At 32.2% G+C, this 17,265-nt stretch overlaps 1 protein-coding gene across 3 annotated transcripts in view; it reads right to left on the bottom strand.

Annotated features, from left to right (window-relative positions):
• The window catches only part of LOC106871713 (protein kinase C-binding protein NELL1), a 389,762-nt gene that overhangs the window by 75,099 nt on the left and 297,398 nt on the right, over positions 1-17,265 (bottom strand). The gene's annotated exons all lie outside the window — the stretch shown is intronic.

The raw sequence follows: 17,265 nt of genomic DNA, 5'->3' as shown, positions 1-17,265 counted from the left end.
TCAAAAAGACAGAATCATAGAGTAGATGCAAAAAGTATAAAAAAAGAATTCTTCATTACTAAAGATGCAGTTAATCATCCAAAAAATTATCATTTTATTAATTACTGGGAATATCACCCAAACAGATCCCAACACCCAGTTTTGCTGCTGCAAATAATAATAATAATAATAATAATAATAATAATAATAATAATAATAATAATAATAATAATAATAATAACATAAAAGTTTGAATGATTTTTTTTCAAGATCCTTCAGGTATATGCTATTATATTTTGGTGAAGTTAAAATTTCATCCAAGCATATGCAAAAAAAAAACAAAAACACATGCATGTATGTATGCATGCATGTAAAACAAAACAAGAATACCATTTGGCCTGACAAGTCAGCACTTAGGGAGTCAATTCATCCAATCAAACAAAATGTAAGTTCTAATGTCAGTAATTCATTTTAGTAATCAAGCATTGTTAGTTAAACTAGGCTGTTTCTTTATGATTGAGAGCATGCAAATTGCATTCTGGGTCTTGTAATAATAAAAATTGGAAGAAAAGAATTCCTTGAGAAATATAAAGAATGATGAGAATGAATAAGCTATATATATATATATATATATATATATATATATATATATATATATATATATATATATATACACACATAGATAAATATACAGGGATTAGCAATTGAGTTGCTTCTCCAACATACTGAAAATTTAGAAATAGCAGTCAAAGAACTACTGATTCCAAACTACAAATTTTCTCTAGAAAATTTGTAGTTTGGAATCAGTAGTTCTTTGACTGCTATTTCTAAATTTTCAGTATGTTGGAGAAGCAACTCAATTGCTAATCCCTGTATATTTATAATGATAAATAGTCTTACCGATAAAGGTTTTTTTCATACTGAACTACTTGGCAGAATTGTTAATTATTAATTCTATTATTAATTGACGATTCTCTGCCCTTATTCTTGTATATTTATACACACATAGATAGATAGATATGTACAGATATAATAGGTGAAAAGGATAGGAACACATTTTATGTATTTTGAATACATTTTATGTATTAAACTTTGTGCTTGAAGACGATGATGATGCAGTCTATGGTTATTCTTTGTTTCTTGCTTGAGTGCATTCATTCAGGCAACAAAGTCTGCATAATATTGTCACCTCAACAAGTATGCATACAGAGTAGCAATGGAGCCAGTCATTAACTTTGAACATATATATGTGTACATACATACATACATATATATATATATATATATATATATATATATATACACGTCTGTCTGTATATCTATCTATCTACCTATTGATCTATATGAATGAAAACTGTAGAGAAACAATGATATGAAAGAAAATGAAAGCTATATTTACATAACGACAAAGAAAATTTGTTATCTTCTTTAGTATTTTCATTAAAAAAAAACAAACAAAAGTATTAACTCTTTAGCATTCAAACTGGTCACATGAAGCCTGAATATTCTATCAGTTTTATGTTCAAACTGACCAGGTCTAGCCCTTCACACTTACCCTACAATGTGAATCTAAAAATATACAATTACATCATTGAAATCTTAAAGATATGGGATAATGCATGATTAACTGAAAATAATGTGAATAAATAAGTATTACATTTGATAAAGTAATCTGAATGCTAAAGGGTTAAACTTTTTATTATTTCAAAGAATTATATTTCTAATATGAAATTACCAAATAAACATTTGGAATTAGATTATCAAAGTTAGCAGTTAATAATTCTTTTTATTTTTTATATTTAATTATTTGATCTATACTGGCTTTAGTCAATGGAGTGTGGCCATGTTGAGGCACTACTTTCAAGGGTTGCTTTTTAATTGATCATATTGTCCTCCAGTATTTATTTCAGTATCATATTTTTTTTATCCTTCTCTATTTGTTGCACTGGCAAGTTATAGGATATAAAGGGACAAAACACAAACAACAACACTGATCTTTAGATCAGTGTAAGCACATATACAGCTACAGATAAACACATACACAATGGATTTTCAGTTTCTATTTACTAATGTTACTCAAAAAATATTAGTCTATAGTAGAGCACATTTGCTAAAGGTGCTATGCAGTGGAATCAAACCTAGAACCATGTCATTATGAAGCACTTTGTCTTAACAACATAGCCATATGTTAATCTTACAAAAAGTCACTTTAACCCTTTTGTTACCATATTTCTGTTGAGATGCTCTGTATTTCTTTCAATTAATTTTAAATATAACAAATAATTTAGTAAAATAACTTAGTTATCATTAAGCTAGTGTTAAGTACATTCGAGTCATTCGAGCGAGATCCTTGCCAGTGCCGCTGGATTGGCTCCTATGCAGATGGCACGTAAAATACACCATTTTGAGTCTGGCCGTTGCCAGTCCCGCCTGACTGGCCTTCGTGCCGGTGGCACGTAAAAGCACCCACTACACTCTCGGAGTGGTTGGTATTAGGAAGGGCATCCAGCTGTAGAAACTCTGCCAAATCAGATTGGAGCCTGGTGTAGCCAACTGGTTCACCAGTCCTCAGTCAAATCGTCCAACCCATGCTAGCATGGAAAGTAGACGTTAAACGATGATGATGATGACGATGATGATGATACTACATATAATAAGCAATATAACCTTGAATACCAAATGTAACTGAATAAAATAATCTCATCCAATGTGGTTATGGAAAAATATTAATTAGTTTCTCAGTTTACACAAGCTTTAATTAATTATAGCTAATAGAGATGATCCAGCAACAATGATTATTGATGATTGCCTGGCACTCCATTGGTTACTATGAAGAGTGTTCCAGTTGATCTGATCAACGGAACAGCCTTGTGAAATTAATGTGCAAGTGGCTGAGCACTCCATAGAGACACATACCCTCAATGTAGTTCTCAGGCAGATTCACCATGACACAGAATGTGAAAAGGCTGGCCCTTTAAATTACAGGTACTACTCCTTTTTGCCAGCTGAGTAGACAGGAGCAATGTGAAATAAAGTGTCTTACTCAATGCACTACTGGGAATTGAACTCATGACCTTACGATTGTGAGCTAAATACCTAATCACAAAGCTATGTGCCTTCGCTATTGATGATGATGATAATAATAATAATAATAATAATAACAGCAATAATTCTTCCTGATTTTAGCACAAGGCTAGCAATTTTGATTACATTGACACCCAGTACTTGACTGATACTTTATTTCATCAATCCCCAAAATATGAAAGTTAAAGTTGAGATTGGTGAGATTTGAACTTGAAATGTAAAGAGCCAGAAGAAATGCACCGAAGTATTTTGTCCAATGTGCTAATGATTTGGCTGACTCATCACCATAATAATAATAATAACAATGGTTTCAAATTTTTCCACAAGGGCAGCCATCTTAGGGGAGGGATAAATCGATTGCATCGACTCCAGTGCTCAACTGGTACTTATTTAAGCAACCCTGAAAGGATGAAAGGCAAATTCAACCTTGATGGAATTCGAACTCAGAATGTAAAGACAGACAAAATGCTGCTCTGCATTTTGTCCAGCATGCTGATGTTTCTGCCAGCTTTCCACCTTAATAATAATAATAATAATTCTTTCTACTGGAAGCACAAGGCCTTAAATTTGGAGGAAGGGATTAAGTCAATTACATTGATCCCAGTGCATAACTGGTACTTATTTAATCAACTCCGAAAGGACGAAAGGCAAAGTTGACCTCAGCGGAATTTGAACTCAGAAAATAGTGATGGGTGAAATACCACTAATCATTTCACCTGGCATGCTAATGATTCAACCAGCTTGCCAACTTAATAATAATAATAATAATGGTTTCAAATCTTGCCAGAAGGGCAACCATTTTGGGGGAGGGGATGAGTTGATTACATTGACTCCAGTATTTCACTTAAACAACCCTTATTCAGGGACCTTTTGAGCAGGATGGGCTACTCAATCTGACGAAAATTCTAACCCACCTGCAAGGTCATGCACTGTTTATCTTGATATAAGATCACCATGGTTGTGATGCATGTGCCTGGTGTACCCTTATCAGACAGGTAGTCATGATGGGTATACTGGGCTTGTATATTTCACCCCAGTGTCACTTTGATGGCATGCACTGCTCTCTCACTCATGATATTAAGTAATAATAATAATAATAATAATAATAATAATAATAATAAAAATAATTGAATGAGACAAGTACTGTCAGATCATTGATGTAGCCATACCAAATGACATGAATGTTGTGAGTAAAGAGGTTGCAAAAATCACCAAGTACTCCAAATTGAAAGTGGAAATGGCAAGACTGTATGGAATGTGAGAGGGTAACGTAAAAGTGATAGCAGTGGTGATCGGAGCATTGGGCTGAATCCCATTGAAACTTCAAGACTTCTTAAGGTAACTGGAAATTCCATGCAAGACTGATGTCTTGCAAAGAAGCAGCCTTATTGGGCACAGCACACATCTTAAGGAAACTATTATCTGTCTGAGGTCCTTGTTGTGAGTTGACAGATGACTAAAGACACCGGTGCATTTTTTTTTACCTACACTGTGTTACAAAGGAATAATAATAATGATCAGAGAATAGAAAGCGCCAGATAATTGACTTTACAGTCCCAAATGATGAAAAAAATCAATGAGAGGTATAGAAAAAATATCAAAGTAGCCATTGAATTACAGAGACTATGGAAAGTATGGGTAAAATGTATCTCAGTAATTATAGGTGCATTAGGAACTATCCCTAAAGAGCTGAACAGATGGATAGGGGAAATAGACATAAAACCCGGTTTAGTACAGCTCCAGAAAACAGTATTATTAGGAACAGCTAGGATACTTAGGAGGGCTCTTGGCATCTAAGCTTACTTGTTGTAGCCTGATGTTAGAAATTTTTACTTTCAACTGTCTAATCTGTTGTGAATGTATGAATAATAATAATCATGATAATATTCATAATGATGATGATGATGATGGTTTTAGATTTAGGCACAGTCACAAATTTTCAAGGAGGGAACAATTGATTATACTGTCCCAAGTAATTAACTGCTACTATGATCTATTGATTCTGGAAAGATGAAAAGGAAAGTTGACCATGGTAGGATTTGAAATCAGAATGTAAAGAGTTGAAATAAATACAAGGTATTTTGCGCAATGCTCTAACGGTTCTGCCAATTCACCACCCCCAGCTAAAGCAAAATGACAATTTATCTTTTAGTTTTTTTATTTGTTTCAGTTATTGAACTATGGGTATTACCTTGGAAAGTTTAGTTGAACAAACTGACCCCAACATATCTTTAAACCTGGTACATATTCTATCAGCATCTGTTGCTGAACTGCTAAGTTATAAGAATGTAAACAAACATAAACACATACACTCACATATGTGCATATATATATATATATATATATATATATATCATAGGCTTCTACACAGTTTTCATGTATGAAATTTATTCACAAGGCATAGGTTTCCCTGGGGCTATAGTAGAATTTTCTCAAGATGCTGTGCAAAGGGACTGAACCTGAAACCACATAGTTTCAATGTGAGCATCCTTTAACCACACAGCAATGCCTGTGCTTGTTTGTGGAAGTTTAACAAATAATTTATATATTGAAATATGTAAGCCACTAGAGATAATAAAATGTTTGGAAAATTCATTATGGATTTACTGAAATTAAAATAAATTAGCTTTCAGGCTAAATAGAAGAAGAGATAAAGTTTAATCATATTCTATGTAATGACATGAATTAAGTATTAATTAAATATATTTTTTGTTTCATTTTTAGCAAGTAGTCACAAGATAAACAGAGCTTAACCCTTTTGTTACCATATTTCTGTTGAGATGCTCTGTGTTTCTTTCAATTAATTTTAGATATAACAAAGAATTTAGTAAAATAAATTAGTTATTATTAGGGTAGTGTTAGGAACATAAATTGTGACTAAGGTTTGGTGGAAGATTTTAATTCAGAACTTTTGAAAACAGAACCAGAGGCAGTTTCAGCTGGATTGGTATCAAAAGTGTTAAAGTGAACTAGAAATTGTTATGTAAATTGTGGTGTCTAAAAATTGAATGTTCAAGATTATGATGTTGTTATTTAGCTCCTGGCCAGTTGTAAACCAGCAGACCTATGATTGGAGGCATTCCAGTCATGACCATCTTGTCATTTATATATCAAGGATTACACTGTCTAATATCATTATTACTGATATCCTTGTTGCTGTTATAATTATTATTGTTATTATTAATTACTAAGGCGGTGAATTGGCAGCGTTGTTAGCATGCCAGGCAAAATGCTTAGTGGCATTTCGTCCGTCTTCATGTTCTGAGTTAAAATTCCGCTGAGATCGACTTTTCCTGCCATCCTTTTGGGGTTGATAAAATACGTACCAGTCAAGAACTGGGGTTGATGTAATTGACTAGCCCCACTCCCTCCAAATGTCAAGCCTTGAGCTTTTAGCAGAAAGGATTATTGTTGTTATTATTATTATTATTATTATTATTATTATAGTCATTATTAAAGGCATTGGATGTGATTTGAAGGAGATGCAGTGATTGTTTCTAGCAGATCAAATGAAACTTTATCACATTTTATTAATCTTAAATCTTAAGTGAGCAGCTTTGATACTAATTTCTGAGCTAGTTTAATTATATGCAGTTGGCCAAATTATATACAGCATATCCGAGTATCATCAATTTATTAGGTATTCCTAAACATTGATTGGGTATTTGTACATAGAATGAAGTTCATTCTGTTGTACTACTTATTGATGTTGTGTTTATTATTTGGGGGAGTGGAGAGAGAGCTGTGAATGTTCAGCTAATTCTATAGCTTGATAGTGTGTAAAATGATATACACAACAATATACACACACGTACACACACATACACATGCACACACTAAAGGAGACATACATAATATTGGTTTCAAATTTTGGCACAAGGCCAGTGTTTTCAAGGGAGGGAGTAAGTCGATTACATTGACCTCCAGTGCTCAACTGGTACTTATTTTATTGACCTCCCATAAAAACGATGAAAGGCAAAGTCGACCTTCACAAAGACATACATTATATTCACATGTGGAAACTTCTATGCAGCATATAACACCCAAGAGCAATCATAAATACATCCATAAGCATTGACTCAAAACATACACAAAAACTCTCACATATATGACTATCACATACAGATCAACTACACACACACATGCGTACACTGTGGCGCGTACATACACACATAGGCTTCACTAACAATTGGTTTTGTATCAGAAGCAGATTTATTTTACTGCTGTAGCTTCATGATGGTGAAAATTAAATAATCATTTGTTATTAAGATTGAGGAAAGAATACATTTACATATTGATTTCTTACATCATCACATAACCAAGTTTTCTGTTTTGAGTGGTGGTGGTGGTGGTAGGGCACCTTTTTCAAGATACAGGCAGCACTACTAAAAAAATTCAAGGTAATTTTCTGTTTGGCATACCATTCAGAAAATCTTGAAGGCCACAGATTTTTCATGACTCGTATAGTCAGTAAAATCAACTCCAGTATTTAATGAATACTTTAATTTATCCAACTTAGAGCAGCAAAGTTGACCTTGGTAGAATTTGAGCCCAAAATGTAAAGAGCTGCAATTAATACTACAAGACATTTTGTCTGACACTCTACCGATTCTGCCCATGTATTGCAATTTGTATCAAATATATAATGGTAACAGAATATAGAAACAGGCATAACTGTGTGGTAAAGAAGTGTGCTTTGTAACTACTTAGTTTTGAGTTCAGTCCCACTGTCTGGTACCTTGGTTGACAAGTGTCCTCTACTATAGCCTTGGGCTGACCAATGCCTTGTGAGAGAAATTGGTACTTGGAAACTGTGTGGAAGCCCATCATACACACATATGTATATTATATGAGTGTACTTGTGTATGTGTGTCTTTGTATCTATGGTTGTGCCCCACCACCCCACCACTCACCACTTGACAACTGCTGTTGGTTTGTTTATGTCAATGTAACTTGGCAGTTCAGTAAAAGAGATCAATAGAATAAGTACCAGATTCAAACAAAAAATAAGTACTGTTTGTTTGACTAAAACCCTTCAAGGCAGTGTCTGAGAATGGCTGCAGTCCAATGACTGAAACAAGATAAAAAGATATGTAGAAATGGTTGTATGCTAGGAAGGATAATCATGCTAATAAGGTTATGTTTCCATTTTGTGCACACACACTGGTGCTCTTGACATAGACATAAATACATCTGCAAAACACCGTTGTCATAGATTAGCTAATCTGCTACTACAATTCTGGCTAAAACACATAATTGTATTCCATTACAATGGAAAAAAAATGGATGACAAATGGTTAAATTAAGTATGATTTCTGATAATCCAAAGAACCATGGTAGAGTTCTGCTAGATGAAGATGGGGTAACAATTTGTACTCTGTCAACAAAGTTAGCTTAAGTACATAGTTCATTCCATCCAAGTATCAATATGCAGCATGGAGAGAATATACTAATATACTATATACTCTTAACTAACAGTAGCGTATTGAATAACTAGTTTGTTAACTCATTGTAATAAACCTGGAAGCTTTAATAAGCCTCTGGGAATATCATCATTGTCCTTTTATGTCTGCCATCCATGCTGTAAGAGATACAATGGGTTCTTATTTGGAGTTACTGTTTTCCTAGATATGGTTAGTGGGGCACGTCTTGCATGTTTCATATTAGCAGAGTTGCTATAACTGGATGCTCTTTATAACCTTTCCATAGAGTGTGTTGGGAGCATTTGATCATGGCATCAGCATTAGAGAGGTTGACAAACTGAAGGATCTTCTCAAACCTATGATGTCAAGGCTCATTTACATAACACCAATCATTTTACAATATGAGGCATGGCCGTTTGGTAAGAAGCTTGCTTCCCACCATATGTTTTGGGGTTCAGTTCCACTGCATGGCACTTTGAGCAAGTGTCTTCTCTAGCTCTGGGCTAACCAAAGCCTTGCAAGTGTATTTTGTAGATGGAAACTGAAAAAGCCCATTCTATATGTATGCGTGTATGAGTATCTTGTCTAGACATCACATGATGACTGTAAATGAGCATCATCATCATAAAAGCAAGGTTGTTCATTTCCAATATTCTGTGAAAATGTCTGGCCATGGGGAAATATTACCTTGCTCAGGAAGGGTATCAGGTGGTAGAAAATCTGCCTCAACAAATTCTGTCTGACCCATGCAACCATGGAAAAATGGATGTTAAATAATGATGATGATGATGATGGTAATATATATGTATATATATACATGTAATAACTCGGTCAGTTTAAAAAATATTCTCTTTGACCTTGAAAAATTTAAAAGAAATGTTACACTCACAATTCCTCTCTACATAACTCAACCATTTTTTAACCTTCACACACTTTAAATATAATTTCTTTCTTCATCCATTCACTCTCCATTCCCTAATTTTATATTTAATATTTAAGAATTTCACTCCTAAATAATAAAACACATTCTTTTTCTCTTATAGGATTCTTCCTATAATTGTAATTTACTCCTTAACCCATTTTTACTTATAATGAAAATTTTCCTAAATAAACATTAAAAAGAAAATTTTTCACTACCAACTGAATAAGCAGTCAGGCAAAACTTTGCCTCAATCAAAACTGAGTCTATAATAACTAAACACTTTTCACCAAAATCGCAGTTGCATTATCAAACACACAATGCCAAAATAATGGTAGTATGTACGAAAACACTGTATGGCATATTATCCTCTGGTGATTGTGATAGAGGAGTACCAAAGAAGAAGGACAAGGACTCTTGAAAGAAGTTCCTCAGTACTTGTTACATTGACCAACACCAAGTGGTCTGTTCTTGCTGCTGACTGCAAAGCCTGTCATCTGACTGTCCTCTGGGCAATAGCCTCCTTTGAAGACATTCACAGGACCAACCTTGCAGGCAAGAGAAAAAAAGAGGAAAAACCAGGACAGTGACAAACCCTGACCAGTTCATCTTCCTATGCAGTCTTTGCAGTGATGCTTGCCTGTCCTAAATTGGACTTGATGACCATCAACAAGCCTGCAACAAATGTGGACACCCCCGCTCTGTAAATCTTTGTTTGCAAAGCCAAGCAGAAAGGAGAGGGGAGAGAGAGATAGAAAGAGAGAAGATAGTATAACAATTTTTCAAACAGTATTATTGATCACTTAGGCTACTATAGTGTGACATATATAAAGCAAGTAACACTAAATAGCTAATTATAAATAAATATATGGAGAGAATAAAATAATATTAGTCAATAATTAATATTAGTTGTCATAGGAAAAGTCACCTTGGTTAATGCCCAGCCCTTTCTTGCCAATCTATTGGCCAAAGCTGAACTCACAAACATGAAGCTTCAAAGGATTTATAAGACATAGCACATTGAGGATTTTGTCTTTCCTAAATATATGCAATGAAATTACTTTGAATCATGCACAGACAAAGGAGCATTCTTTAATTTTCTATCATGAGAATCACTGATGTATAAACTATGCTGTTATGAAAAGGACTACATAAAGGCAGTAAAAGCATGTGGCCTAATGGTTAGAGTATTGCATTCATGATCATAAGGTCATGGTTTCAATTCCTGGATCAAGTGATACATAATGTCCCTGAGCAAAATACTTAATTTTGTCTTACTCCAGTCTACTCAGCTTAAAATAAGTACTAGCAAAAGCTAGTACCCTGTGATGGTATTAGCTTTTGCTAGTACCCTGTGACTGGAATCTTGTTTGAGATGGGGAAGCTTACAACCTCAGTCACTAGTATGCTATGGTAGCTGGAATAAGCTTCAGCCCAAAGAGCCTGTAAGCTCATTAGAAACTTTTGTGTCTCACTGCTTGACAACCAACACTCATTTATATTCTCTGCAGCTTAGCAAAAAGAGACCGATAGCATAAGTACCAGGTTTAATAATATGTACTGAGGGAAAATTTGCTTAACCAAACCCATTAAGATAGTATCCTAGTATGATTGTGGTATAATGACTGAAACAAGTAAAAGAATTGAAACTCAAAACTTAACTCTTGATTCAACAATGCTAAGTAAATAAATACCGCCCCCTTCTCAATACATATGAGTCTGCTACAAGTAATATCTCCAAGAATCTGCTGCTCATCCCTGTTTAAGGAGCATCAAGAATTACATTCTGTTTGCGTCACAATGCCAATGAGATAGACACCTGCAATTAGAGCTTCTCACCCAGAATCCAAAATTCCCAGGAAATTTGGCTAAACATGTAATCAGGAATTCTCAGGACTGCATTCTGTTTCTCAGGAATTCTCAGCTGTGTTAATTAAAAGTTAGTTATAGATTGCAAGACTGTCTTTAAGAACTTGAACGATTCAACAAGTAATCTTTTATGCCATTTAAAGATTGTTAACAGACATCTTTTCAGAAACTAGTACAATTGAAATAGATAGATCTTTTTGAAAAGAATTGGCCAACAGAAAATAATCTTCATTATGGATAAATACCAAAACTATAGAAGAAATAGAATCTATGTTAATTGCTATTGATAGATTTTCTATAAAAGCGAGAGTTTAACATGTACTTATTAGGAAAGATATTGCAGATAATATTTTGGTTTTATCTAAGAATGGTTCTTATTTAATGCAGATGATTTAGTGTCCATAGAGTTTTAAAAAATTGTGATAAGTGAAATAACTAAAAGAAAGAGAAACTGACTATTTCTTCAGATGAACATATACATTCTTGCATAATTGCAAATATTTAAATTATGTGACTTAGGAATTATCAGAATTTATGGATACTAAAAAATTACTGATCTTTTAGAAACAAATATTTCTAAATTCAACCTTAATTTAGAGAAAAAGTATATAGTTGCAGACATATCTGATGGAGTAAATGTCCTGGCTAAATTTGATGAGGATATTAATTGGGACCATTAATTGTGTTATGTTCATGAAAATTATATTGTTTGTGATGTTCTTTAGAAGAAAACTGAATTGTATAGTGATGAAACTACTTTAGCTAATAATCCTTGCATTGATGATGGTGATGAGTTTGAAAGTACATTTGAGGACATGATCAAATCAGATTTTACAATTATGAATACACTTAACAATTATATTGATCTACAACTAAATCAACTTAATGAAATAGGTCTAAAAGCAGAAAACTCTTTCTGATAAAGAAAATTTAAGAATTGGCAATGTTATTATGTCAGTTCATTTTGTAGGCCTTCAACAAAAGATAAAAACCTACAGACAAGTATGTTGAAGAGAAACATGATGATAAATAGCAATTAATCAGTGAGACTATTACAACAGTAGAATGATTCTTCCTTAAAGGGTGTATTGCGAAAGTTATGATTGGTGTAGCACAATAACTTGACTTTTCAGACAAATTTAATGCTGTACATGCAGTTGAGGTGTTATTGGAATCAATTAACATTAACATTGAAAAACTAGATCGATGGAATTTAATCTTAGTTTCTGCAGAAGGCCTATTCATTACAATTCTAGAACTGAAATGAAAAAATACTCCAACGAGTTCCTTGCTGAGAGAATGTGTTAAGAAAATAATCAAACATTGAAGGAATAAAATAATGTGATAAGATTAATGAAGTATTCAAATAATCCTCTTTTAATTTTGGATGCACTTGATTAGTTTCTAATTTTGCCAACAGAAACTTACTTCACTGCAAAATATTGTTGTTGAAAGAAACGACCCTCACTTTGTCTGAAGAATCCTTTATTTCCCATTTGAAATCTGAGCTCTTGATAACTGAGGCACATTTTCCATCAAAAGAAATGTTCCTACTAGAGAGATTAAATGTTGCCATTAACAGAAAAACAAAACAAAAACAGTGGTGGCACATAGCTTAGTGTTAGGGTGTAGAACTCATGATTGTAAGATTTTGGTTTCTATTCCTGGACTGGGTCATGCATTGTGTTCTTGAGCAAAACACTTCATGTTGCTTTAGTATACCCAGCTGGTAAAAATAAGTAATCCTGCAAGATTGGCATCTCATCCAAGGAGGAATATATATGCCAGAGAAACTAGGAAACCAGCCCTATGTCCTTAATGGAGTAATGTGGATTAACCAATTAACAAAAACTGTTGAAGACAATCAAGAGAGGACTCAATAATCTTGATACAAAAGGAAAAAAAAACATTGTCAAAGAAATTGGAATGTTTGAAATTACTGGACATAGGACCATTAATTTGCAGAAACTGTGTCTTGCTGTTATTCCTATTGCTCCAACTTCCATTGAAGCAAAGATAATCCTTCTTTTTTTTTTTTGAAGAAGGCTCTTTGTTACAAAATTATGATCAAATTTGAGTGTCAACACTGACAACATATACTTCTTGTGATAATAGTATCAATCTGACAGAAATAATTTTTAGAATTCAGGAAAAATTTTCAAATTTTCTATAATTTGTTGTTTTCTATATAAATACAGTTATTGATTTTGATGAAATAATTTTTCTCATGTTCCTGATTCTTGCTTTCTAATGTCCAAAACTCTAAATCATGGAATAAGAGAGTTGGGAAACGAAAAATAAAATTTAGTTTCTATTCCCAGGAACTTGAAATTATTTCTTTTATACTTCTGATTTCCTGAGAATAAAGAATTCTGGGGAATTGAGAAACCCTGTCTAGAGCAGGTATGAATTCATGAACCATAAGCTGGTAGTCCAGAAATTTACACAATTATTTTGCTTCTGGTTTTATATGAATTCCTGATATAAATCTTGCATTATTTTCTTATGATGTAATCTATGCTTCATAGATTAATAATAACAGAGAATCCTGGGTAATAATGAAATCAAAATACGAAAGCATTATGACAGCAAAGATCTAAATGGGAAATTATAATGGAATACAGTTCCACATAATTGTATAGTGCCACCAAAAAATAAGATATAAATATGAAATAAATTATATTCTCTTTTCTTTTACTTGTTCCAGTCATTAGACTGTGGCTATACTAGCACACCGCCTTGAATTTTTAGTCAAATGAATCAACCCCAGTACTTATTTTTTAAGCCTTGTGTGTATTCTATCGGTCTCTTTTGCTGAATTGCAAACACACCAACACTGGTTGTCAAGCAGTATTGGTAGGGGACAAACACAGACACAAATATATATATATATATATATATAAGATCAGTTTCTTTCAGTTTCCATCTACCAAATCCACTCACAAGGCTTTTGTCAGCTGGAAGCTATAATAGAAGACACTTGCCCAAGGTACCACACAATGTGAATGAACCCAGAACCATGTGGTTGGGAAGTAAGCTTCTTACCACACAGCCATACCTGTGCCTATGTAGTATGTATTTCATCTTTTATATGTGCATTGATAACTGAAGTAGATACATCGCAAGTAAGTTTATGATCACTCACACATGCACATAGGCATACACATTCATATGTATATCCAAATAGATGTAAAAAAAAAAGAAGTAGAGTATATTAAACCAGTACCAGTCTGTGTATATAACACTAATACAACTAATCAAGTATATATTTAAACCTATACACTCAAATAAAACCAACAGAGCTATGATTTAAAAAACAAAAATACTCTCTACTAAGAAAAGAACATCACTGATACAATAAATAAATAAGTATAATAATGGCAATGATGATGATGATAATAATAATAATAATAATAATAATAATAATAATAATAATAATAATAATAATAATAATAATAATAAAAATCACTGATTACATGGTTAAGATATAATGACCAGCTAAAATATATGTTTACACTTTAAGATAATTAATGATGTTACTGATTTAGACTAATACAGTGAATAAGTATGTATTTAATCTATGAAAGAACAGAATACAACTATAGTGGACTGTAATACAACTATTACAACTGACAGCAAATTTAAACAAATACAATTAACCAAAGAATCACAATTATCAGGAAATTAACTGAAAGTTTATTCTATTTATCATTCAGTTTATTTTGAAGTGGTGCGATTAATAATAATGATAATAATACTAATAATAACAACAACAACTGCAACAAGAAAAAGAAGAAAACACAAGGGGTGTTAGAGAATGACAAATTTAAGCTTTTGTGGGACTTCACCATTCAATGTAATAGAATGATTGAGGCAAGAATGCCAGACACTGCAGTTGTCAACAAGAAAGAAAAAAGACACAGATGATCGATATCACTACCCAGGAGACAACAGAGTGAAAGATCATGAGAAGACAGAGAAGTATGAGCCACTGAAGGAGGAGACTGGAAAGTTGTGGGGATGAAGGTTTCAGTGATTCCAGTGGTGATTGGAGCACTGGGATGCATATCAGACAGTTTTGAGGACTGTGTAAAGAGAATTGGAATTGATGTAAAGTTACAGGTCATGCAGAAGACAGCACTTCTTGGTACAGCTAGGATTTTAAGGTAAATCTTGTCTATGTAAGGCACATGAGAGGAAGCAGTAAGGGACCTTTGTCAACTTATTCACTGATCCCTAACCGAAATGTTTGGACTGTTTAGCATTTAATTGTCTGAGATTACAAAAATGAATAATAATAATAATAATAATAATAATAATAATAATAATAATAATAATAATAATAATAATAATAATAATATATACAGATACTTTTAAGGATTAATTGAAGAGATACTATACTATCTATAATACACATCATCACAAGAAATATGAAAGAAGCATACCAAATTTATCAAAATTTCTGAAAATTTTATGAAAAAGTTCCATAAATTTAAACTGGTTCATATTTATTTATAAAGGTATCTTTATATATGCATGTGTTTCTGTGTGTATATGCATGCATATGTGTATGTGTTTCTGTGTGTATATGCATGCATGCATATATGTAAGGTATAATGTATTTAAGTGTATATGCATGAATGTATTTAATATAGCTTTCATGAAGCATTGTTATAATTCTTTTTAAGCCAAAGCAAAGCAAGTTATAAAAAATTAATAATATAGATCAATCATTAGTACTATTTCCTTGTACTTCAATATTTTATGGTTGGAACCCCTTATTCAGGAAATTTATGTCTCTGCTCTGTATCAGCTATCAACACCTTTCCTTCATAAATTTCCTGAAGTTGGCGCCCTAACTTTTTAATATTGAAATACTAAGTTATAGAACTAACCATCGACCTGTATTATTAATTTTTTATAACTTGCATTGCTCTAGCTTTAAAAACACATATAAAACAGTTATATGAATGATTTTATTTATTTATGCATATGTGTATCCTTGCAGTGAGTAAATTCCTATTTCTCTTTAATTATTCTTTCAATATTCTTGGGAAACGCAAGAATGAATATTGAACGATCAACTGCTAGGATAAATAAATCAAATCAATGAATGCTTTCAGCTTATCATGCTAAAGTATGTATTAAATAATTAAATAAAAACAAAGCTTTATGCTATGGAAACTGCTAACAGAAGACTCTACATCAAAACTGATATCAAAGCTTAATGTAATTATGAAATGGTTATCAACTTGTATGAATTACTGAAGTAACATCTATGAAAGGAACGTAAATTATTTCAGCAATCTATATATACTCTTACATACATAATTCTTAGAAAGATGGTTAGAATAATGTTAAACTACATGTTGTTACTAAAGCTAAATATGCACAAAGAAAGAGATTTAACAGCATTTGCCACAAGAAATCAGCAAAGCAATTTCTGTCTGTCCTGTCCTTGTTACCCACAAGCAAAAAATTAAAAAAATAAATAAATAAAAAAACCAAAAATAAGAGAGAACAAAAACTGTTATTCTTGATAAAGAAACGAAAGAGTTGAGGATATCCAAGACCGCACCTGATTTAATATAGAAAAATGCTGGATAATCAAACAAAACTAAAGTCATTTAAAGAATATATATATATATATATATATATATATATATATATATATATATATATATATATATTATAGATATATATACAAATATATATATATGTATATATATATATATTATAGATATATATATATTAAAATATATACACACACATATATATACATATATATCTATGTACATATACATATATATATATATATATATATATATATATATATATATATATATAGTAGAAGTAATAATAAAAGTAGTAGTAATGATAAGTAGAATAAGAATAATAAAGGTGATGATGATGATAATTATAATAATAATAATTATAATATTAAATTACCTTAAATTTGGAACATTTAATTCATTCTGAGAGATTTAAATA

The sequence above is a fragment of the Octopus bimaculoides genome, chromosome 2, assembly GCF_046866305.1.
Source record: "Octopus bimaculoides isolate indiv1 chromosome 2, ASM4686630v1, whole genome shotgun sequence".
NCBI lineage: Eukaryota > Metazoa > Mollusca > Cephalopoda > Octopoda > Octopodidae > Octopus > Octopus bimaculoides.
Note: the sequence above shows the minus strand (reverse complement) of the source record. Positions and strands in the feature narration are given on the sequence as shown.